Here is a 10,000-nt window from a genome sequence, read left to right on the forward strand (position 1 = left end):
AGGTGCACATGGTCCTTTGGGTGACCAGGTGCACGCCGGCCTTTGGGTGACCAGGTGCACATGGTCCTTTTGGGTGACCAGGTGCACGCCGGCCTTTGGGTGACCAGGTGCACATGGTCCTTTTGGGTGACCAGGTGCACATGGTCCTTTGGGTGACCAGGTGCACGCCGGCCTTTGGGTGACCAGGTGCACACGGTCCTTTTGGGTGACCAGGTGCACGCCGGCCTTTGGGTGACCAGGTGCACATGGTCCTTTTGGGTGACCAGGTGCACGCCGGCCTTTGGGTGACCAGGTGCACGCCGGTCCTTTTGGGTGACCAGGTGCACAAGTTCCATTTGGGTGACCAGGTGCACGCGGTTCATAACAGCGCGGTTATCTGCTTTAATGTCCGAGGAGGGGTGCTTAAGTGTGGGTGCCCTGGTTCACCTGGTATGCGAGGTTGTGGAGGTGGGGGGGGTCCCCTGCTGGTATCATCCCCGAAATAGAGGGGTGATACCCGGGTGGTGAGTAAGGGCCTACAAGCCTGGAGGTCAATAGCTCCAGGGGGTAAGCTCTACTGTCATGTCCGTAAATAGAGTGGTGTTACCCGGGTTTTGAACCATATTTTAATTTTTGGGTTACCAGATGCACACGGGTCTTTTGGAAAACAATCACAATCTGCATCCATCGTAATATCTTAAACTGTATATAAAGCACCTAAGGACGGGCCTGACCGAGAGAGGGCCGTAGTAGGGTACTCCCCTAGCGGGCTATATCAATAGAATGACCGGTAAAATGATTTAAAACAGTTTTATAATTTTTGGGTTACCAGATGCACACGGGTCTTTTGGAAAACAATCACAATCTGCATCCATCGTAATATATGAAACTGTATATAAAGCACTGAAGGACGGCCCCGACCGAGACAGGGCCTTAGTGGGGTGCTCCCATAGCGGGCTATATCAATAGAATGACCGGTAAAAGTATTTAAAACCGTTTTATAATTTTTGGGTTACCAGATGCACGTTTTCAATCACCAGTTGCACGGAGGATTAATAGCAATCTGCATCCATCGTGATTTCTTAAAGTGTGTAAAAAGCACCCAAGGACGGCCCTGACAGAGAGAGGGCCGTAGTGGGGCACTCCCCTAGCGGGCTATATCAATAGAATGACGGGTAAAAGTATTTAAAACCCTTTTATAATTTTTGGGTTACCAGATGCACGTTTTCAATCACCAGGTGCACGGAGGAAAATGAGCATTTGCATCCATAGTCATGTTTTAAACCGTCCATAAAGCACTCTTGGCCGGCCCCGGCAGAGAGAGAAAGAGATGGTGAAAAAAAAAAAAAATCATCATCAGACCTTCCATAAATAATTCGGGCCGGCCCCCATTGCTAAAGGTCCGTAGTAGGGTGCGCCATAAGCGGACATGAATAGATGGAACACCGCTAACCGCATAGAGAACCGTGTTTTGGGTGACCAGGTGCACGTTTTCAATCACCAGTTGCACATTTTCAATCACCAGTTGCACGGAGGATTAATAGCAATCTGCATCCATCGCGATTTCTTAAAGTGTCTATAAAGCACTCAGGACGGGCCCGACCGAGACAGGGCCTTAGTGGGGTGCTCCCATAGCGGGCAACAATGAGAGGGGTGCCTTTAAATTCATTTTGAACCATATTTGAAATTTTGGGTTACCAGATGCACGTTTTCAATCACCAGTTGCACGGAGGATTAATAGCAATCTGCATCCATCGTGATTTCTTAAAGTGTGTAAAAAGCACCCAAGGACGGCCCTGACAGAGAGAGGGCCGTAGTGGGGCACTCCCCTAGCGGGCTATATCAATAGAATGACGGGTAAAAGTATTTAAAACCCTTTTATAATTTTTGGGTTACCAGATGCACGTTTTCAATCACCAGGTGCACGGAGGAAAATGAGCATTTGCATCCATAGTCATGTTTTAAACCGTCCATAAAGCACTCTTGGCCGGCCCCGGCAGAGAGAGAAAGAGATGGTGAAAAAAAAAAAAAATCATCATCAGACCTTCCATAAATAATTCGGGCCGGCCCCCATTGCTAAAGGTCCGTAGTAGGGTGCGCCATAAGCGGACATGAATAGATGGAACACCGCTAACCGCATAGAGAACCGTGTTTTGGGTGACCAGGTGCACGTTTTCAATCACCAGTTGCACATTTTCAATCACCAGTTGCACGGAGGATTAATAGCAATCTGCATCCATCGCGATTTCTTAAAGTGTCTATAAAGCACTCAGGACGGGCCCGACCGAGACAGGGCCTTAGTGGGGTGCTCCCATAGCGGGCAACAATGAGAGGGGTGCCTTTAAATTCATTTTGAACCATATTTGAAATTTTGGGTTACCAGATGCACGTTTTCAATCACCAGTTGCACGGAGGATTAATAGCAATCTGCATCCATCGTGATTTCTTAAAGTGTGTAAAAAGCACCCAAGGACGGCCCTGACAGAGAGAGGGCCGTAGTGGGGCACTCCCCTAGCGGGCTATATCAATAGAATGACGGGTAAAAGTATTTAAAACCCTTTTATAATTTTTGGGTTACCAGATGCACGTTTTCAATCACCAGGTGCACGGAGGAAAATGAGCATTTGCATCCATAGTCATGTTTTAAACCGTCCATAAAGCACTCTTGGCCGGCCCCGGCAGAGAGAGAAAGAGATGGTGAAAAAAAAAAAAAATCATCATCAGACCTTCCATAAATAATTCGGGCCGGCCCCCATTGCTAAAGGTCCGTAGTAGGGTGCGCCATAAGCGGACATGAATAGATGGAACACCGCTAACCGCATAGAGAACCGTGTTTTGGGTGACCAGGTGCACGTTTTCAATCACCAGTTGCACATTTTCAATCACCAGTTGCACGGAGGATTAATAGCAATCTGCATCCATCGCGATTTCTTAAAGTGTCTATAAAGCACTCAGGACGGGCCCGACCGAGACAGGGCCTTAGTGGGGTGCTCCCATAGCGGGCAACAATGAGAGGGGTGCCTTTAAATTCATTTTGAACCATATTTGAAATTTTGGGTTACCAGATGCACGTTTTCAATCACCAGTTGCACGGAGGATTAATAGCAATCTGCATCCATCGTGATTTCTTAAAGTGTGTAAAAAGCACCCAAGGACGGCCCTGACAGAGAGAGGGCCGTAGTGGGGCACTCCCCTAGCGGGCTATATCAATAGAATGACGGGTAAAAGTATTTAAAACCCTTTTATAATTTTTGGGTTACCAGATGCACGTTTTCAATCACCAGGTGCACGGAGGAAAATGAGCATTTGCATCCATAGTCATGTTTTAAACCGTCCATAAAGCACTCTTGGCCGGCCCCGGCAGAGAGAGAAAGAGATGGTGAAAAAAAAAAAAAATCATCATCAGACCTTCCATAAATAATTCGGGCCGGCCCCCATTGCTAAAGGTCCGTAGTAGGGTGCGCCATAAGCGGACATGAATAGATGGAACACCGCTAACCGCATAGAGAACCGTGTTTTGGGTGACCAGGTGCACGTTTTCAATCACCAGTTGCACATTTTCAATCACCAGTTGCACGGAGGATTAATAGCAATCTGCATCCATCGCGATTTCTTAAAGTGTCTATAAAGCACTCAGGACGGGCCCGACCGAGACAGGGCCTTAGTGGGGTGCTCCCATAGCGGGCAACAATGAGAGGGGTGCCTTTAAATTCATTTTGAACCATATTTGAAATTTTGGGTTACCAGATGCACGTTTTCAATCACCAGTTGCACGGAGGATTAATAGCAATCTGCATCCATCGTGATTTCTTAAAGTGTGTAAAAAGCACCCAAGGACGGCCCTGACAGAGAGAGGGCCGTAGTGGGGCACTCCCCTAGCGGGCTATATCAATAGAATGACGGGTAAAAGTATTTAAAACCCTTTTATAATTTTTGGGTTACCAGATGCACGTTTTCAATCACCAGGTGCACGGAGGAAAATGAGCATTTGCATCCATAGTCATGTTTTAAACCGTCCATAAAGCACTCTTGGCCGGCCCCGGCAGAGAGAGAAAGAGATGGTGAAAAAAAAAAAAAATCATCATCAGACCTTCCATAAATAATTCGGGCCGGCCCCCATTGCTAAAGGTCCGTAGTAGGGTGCGCCATAAGCGGACATGAATAGATGGAACACCGCTAACCGCATAGAGAACCGTGTTTTGGGTGACCAGGTGCACGTTTTCAATCACCAGTTGCACATTTTCAATCACCAGTTGCACGGAGGATTAATAGCAATCTGCATCCATCGCGATTTCTTAAAGTGTCTATAAAGCACTCAGGACGGGCCCGACCGAGACAGGGCCTTAGTGGGGTGCTCCCATAGCGGGCAACAATGAGAGGGGTGCCTTTAAATTCATTTTGAACCATATTTGAAATTTTGGGTTACCAGATGCACGTTTTCAATCACCAGTTGCACGGAGGATTAATAGCAATCTGCATCCATCGTGATTTCTTAAAGTGTGTAAAAAGCACCAAGGACGGCCCTGACAGAGAGAGGGCCGTAGTGGGGCACTCCCCTAGCGGGCTATATCAATAGAATGACGGGTAAAAGTATTTAAAACCCTTTTATAATTTTTGGGTTACCAGATGCACGTTTTCAATCACCAGGTGCACGGAGGAAAATGAGCATTTGCATCCATAGTCATGTTTTAAACCGTCCATAAAGCACTCTTGGCCGGCCCCGGCAGAGAGAGAAAGAGATGGTGAAAAAAAAAAAAAAATCATCATCAGACCTTCCATAAATAATTCGGGCCGGCCCCCATTGCTAAAGGTCCGTAGTAGGGTGCGCCATAAGCGGACATGAATAGATGGAACACCGCTAACCGCATAGAGAACCGTGTTTTGGGTGACCAGGTGCACGTTTTCAATCACCAGTTGCACATTTTCAATCACCAGTTGCACGGAGGATTAATAGCAATCTGCATCCATCGCGATTTCTTAAAGTGTCTATAAAGCACTCAGGACGGGCCCGACCGAGACAGGGCCTTAGTGGGGTGCTCCCATAGCGGGCAACAATGAGAGGGGTGCCTTTAAATTCATTTTGAACCATATTTGAAATTTTGGGTTACCAGATGCACGTTTTCAATCACCAGTTGCACGGAGGATTAATAGCAATCTGCATCCATCGTGATTTCTTAAAGTGTGTAAAAAGCACCCAAGGACGGCCCTGACAGAGAGAGGGCCGTAGTGGGGCACTCCCCTAGCGGGCTATATCAATAGAATGACGGGTAAAAGTATTTAAAACCCTTTTATAATTTTTGGGTTACCAGATGCACGTTTTCAATCACCAGGTGCACGGAGGAAAATGAGCATTTGCATCCATAGTCATGTTTTAAACCGTCCATAAAGCACTCTTGGCCGGCCCCGGCAGAGAGAGAAAGAGATGGTGAAAAAAAAAAAAAATCATCATCAGACCTTCCATAAATAATTCGGGCCGGCCCCCATTGCTAAAGGTCCGTAGTAGGGTGCGCCATAAGCGGACATGAATAGATGGAACACCGCTAACCGCATAGAGAACCGTGTTTTGGGTGACCAGGTGCACGTTTTCAATCACCAGTTGCACATTTTCAATCACCAGTTGCACGGAGGATTAATAGCAATCTGCATCCATCGCGATTTCTTAAAGTGTCTATAAAGCACTCAGGACGGGCCCGACCGAGACAGGGCCTTAGTGGGGTGCTCCCATAGCGGGCAACAATGAGAGGGGTGCCTTTAAATTCATTTTGAACCATATTTGAAATTTTGGGTTACCAGATGCACGTTTTCAATCACCAGTTGCACGGAGGATTAATAGCAATCTGCATCCATCGTGATTTCTTAAAGTGTGTAAAAAGCACCCAAGGACGGCCCTGACAGAGAGAGGGCCGTAGTGGGGCACTCCCCTAGCGGGCTATATCAATAGAATGACGGGTAAAAGTATTTAAAACCCTTTTATAATTTTTGGGTTACCAGATGCACGTTTTCAATCACCAGGTGCACGGAGGAAAATGAGCATTTGCATCCATAGTCATGTTTTAAACCGTCCATAAAGCACTCTTGGCCGGCCCCGGCAGAGAGAGAAAGAGATGGTGAAAAAAAAAAAAAATCATCATCAGACCTTCCATAAATAATTCGGGCCGGCCCCCATTGCTAAAGGTCCGTAGTAGGGTGCGCCATAAGCGGACATGAATAGATGGAACACCGCTAACCGCATAGAGAACCGTGTTTTGGGTGACCAGGTGCACGTTTTCAATCACCAGTTGCACATTTTCAATCACCAGTTGCACGGAGGATTAATAGCAATCTGCATCCATCGCGATTTCTTAAAGTGTCTATAAAGCACTCAGGACGGGCCCGACCGAGACAGGGCCTTAGTGGGGTGCTCCCATAGCGGGCAACAATGAGAGGGGTGCCTTTAAATTCATTTTGAACCATATTTGAAATTTTGGGTTACCAGATGCACGTTTTCAATCACCAGTTGCACGGAGGATTAATAGCAATCTGCATCCATCGTGATTTCTTAAAGTGTGTAAAAAGCACCCAAGGACGGCCCTGACAGAGAGAGGGCCGTAGTGGGGCACTCCCCTAGCGGGCTATATCAATAGAATGACGGGTAAAAGTATTTAAAACCCTTTTATAATTTTTGGGTTACCAGATGCACGTTTTCAATCACCAGGTGCACGGAGGAAAATGAGCATTTGCATCCATAGTCATGTTTTAAACCGTCCATAAAGCACTCTTGGCCGGCCCCGGCAGAGAGAGAAAGAGATGGTGAAAAAAAAAAAAAATCATCATCAGACCTTCCATAAATAATTCGGGCCGGCCCCCATTGCTAAAGGTCCGTAGTAGGGTGCGCCATAAGCGGACATGAATAGATGGAACACCGCTAACCGCATAGAGAACCGTGTTTTGGGTGACCAGGTGCACGTTTTCAATCACCAGTTGCACATTTTCAATCACCAGTTGCACGGAGGATTAATAGCAATCTGCATCCATCGCGATTTCTTAAAGTGTCTATAAAGCACTCAGGACGGGCCCGACCGAGACAGGGCCTTAGTGGGGTGCTCCCATAGCGGGCAACAATGAGAGGGGTGCCTTTAAATTCATTTTGAACCATATTTGAAATTTTGGGTTACCAGATGCACGTTTTCAATCACCAGTTGCACGGAGGATTAATAGCAATCTGCATCCATCGTGATTTCTTAAAGTGTGTAAAAAGCACCCAAGGACGGCCCTGACAGAGAGAGGGCCGTAGTGGGGCACTCCCCTAGCGGGCTATATCAATAGAATGACGGGTAAAAGTATTTAAAACCCTTTTATAATTTTTGGGTTACCAGATGCACGTTTTCAATCACCAGGTGCACGGAGGAAAATGAGCATTTGCATCCATAGTCATGTTTTAAACCGTCCATAAAGCACTCTTGGCCGGCCCCGGCAGAGAGAGAAAGAGATGGTGAAAAAAAAAAAAAAAATCATCATCAGACCTTCCATAAATAATTCGGGCCGGCCCCCATTGCTAAAGGTCCGTAGTAGGGTGCGCCATAAGCGGACATGAATAGATGGAACACCGCTAACCGCATAGAGAACCGTGTTTTGGGTGACCAGGTGCACGTTTTCAATCACCAGTTGCACATTTTCAATCACCAGTTGCACGGAGGATTAATAGCAATCTGCATCCATCGCGATTTCTTAAAGTGTCTATAAAGCACTCAGGACGGGCCCGACCGAGACAGGGCCTTAGTGGGGTGCTCCCATAGCGGGCAACAATGAGAGGGGTGCCTTTAAATTCATTTTGAACCATATTTGAAATTTTGGGTTACCAGATGCACGTTTTCAATCACCAGTTGCACGGAGGATTAATAGCAATCTGCATCCATCGTGATTTCTTAAAGTGTGTAAAAAGCACCCAAGGACGGCCCTGACAGAGAGAGGGCCGTAGTGGGGCACTCCCCTAGCGGGCTATATCAATAGAATGACGGGTAAAAGTATTTAAAACCCTTTTATAATTTTTGGGTTACCAGATGCACGTTTTCAATCACCAGGTGCACGGAGGAAAATGAGCATTTGCATCCATAGTCATGTTTTAAACCGTCCATAAAGCACTCTTGGCCGGCCCCGGCAGAGAGAGAAAGAGATGGTGAAAAAAAAAAAAAAATCATCATCAGACCTTCCATAAATAATTCGGGCCGGCCCCCATTGCTAAAGGTCCGTAGTAGGGTGCGCCATAAGCGGACATGAATAGATGGAACACCGCTAACCGCATAGAGAACCGTGTTTTGGGTGACCAGGTGCACGTTTTCAATCACCAGTTGCACATTTTCAATCACCAGTTGCACGGAGGATTAATAGCAATCTGCATCCATCGCGATTTCTTAAAGTGTCTATAAAGCACTCAGGACGGGCCCGACCGAGACAGGGCCTTAGTGGGGTGCTCCCATAGCGGGCAACAATGAGAGGGGTGCCTTTAAATTCATTTTGAACCATATTTGAAATTTTGGGTTACCAGATGCACGTTTTCAATCACCAGTTGCACGGAGGATTAATAGCAATCTGCATCCATCGTGATTTCTTAAAGTGTGTAAAAAGCACCCAAGGACGGCCCTGACAGAGAGAGGGCCGTAGTGGGGCACTCCCCTAGCGGGCTATATCAATAGAATGACGGGTAAAAGTATTTAAAACCCTTTTATAATTTTTGGGTTACCAGATGCACGTTTTCAATCACCAGGTGCACGGAGGAAAATGAGCATTTGCATCCATAGTCATGTTTTAAACCGTCCATAAAGCACTCTTGGCCGGCCCCGGCAGAGAGAGAAAGAGATGGTGAAAAAAAAAAAAAAATCATCATCAGACCTTCCATAAATAATTCGGGCCGGCCCCCATTGCTAAAGGTCCGTAGTAGGGTGCGCCATAAGCGGACATGAATAGATGGAACACCGCTAACCGCATAGAGAACCGTGTTTTGGGTGACCAGGTGCACGTTTTCAATCACCAGTTGCACATTTTCAATCACCAGTTGCACGGAGGATTAATAGCAATCTGCATCCATCGCGATTTCTTAAAGTGTCTATAAAGCACTCAGGACGGGCCCGACCGAGACAGGGCCTTAGTGGGGTGCTCCCATAGCGGGCAACAATGAGAGGGGTGCCTTTAAATTCATTTTGAACCATATTTGAAATTTTGGGTTACCAGATGCACGTTTTCAATCACCAGTTGCACGGAGGATTAATAGCAATCTGCATCCATCGTGATTTCTTAAAGTGTGTAAAAAGCACCCAAGGACGGCCCTGACAGAGAGAGGGCCGTAGTGGGGCACTCCCCTAGCGGGCTATATCAATAGAATGACGGGTAAAAGTATTTAAAACCCTTTTATAATTTTTGGGTTACCAGATGCACGTTTTCAATCACCAGGTGCACGGAGGAAAATGAGCATTTGCATCCATAGTCATGTTTTAAACCGTCCATAAAGCACCCAGGGCCGGCCCCGGCAGAGAGAGAAAAAGAGGGGAAAAGTGTTGAAAAAAAAAAAAAATCATACCTTCCATAAATAATTCGGACCGGCCCCCATTGAAAAGGTCCGTAGTAGGGTGCATCATTATCGGACATGAATCTCGGGAACACCGCTAACCGCATAGAGAACCGTGTTTTGGGTTACCAGATGCACGTTTTCAATCACCAGTTGCACGGAGAGAGAAAAAAAAAATCATACCTTCCATAAATAATTCGGACCGGCCCCCATTGAAAAGGTCCGTAGTAGGGTGCATCATTATCGGACATGAATCTCGGGAACACCGCTAACCGCATAGAGAACCGTGTTTTGGGTGACCAGGTGCACGTTTTCAATCACCAGTTGCACGGAGAAAAAAAAAGTAATCATACCTTCCATAAATAATTCAGGCCGACCCCCATTGAAAAAGGTCCGTAGTAGGGTGCATCATTATCGGACATGTATATCTGTAACACCGGCAAGCGCATTGAGAACCGCATTTTTGGGTTACCAGATGCA

Source organism: Oncorhynchus mykiss, unplaced genomic scaffold (assembly GCF_013265735.2).
Source record: "Oncorhynchus mykiss isolate Arlee unplaced genomic scaffold, USDA_OmykA_1.1 un_scaffold_560, whole genome shotgun sequence".
NCBI lineage: Eukaryota > Metazoa > Chordata > Actinopteri > Salmoniformes > Salmonidae > Oncorhynchus > Oncorhynchus mykiss.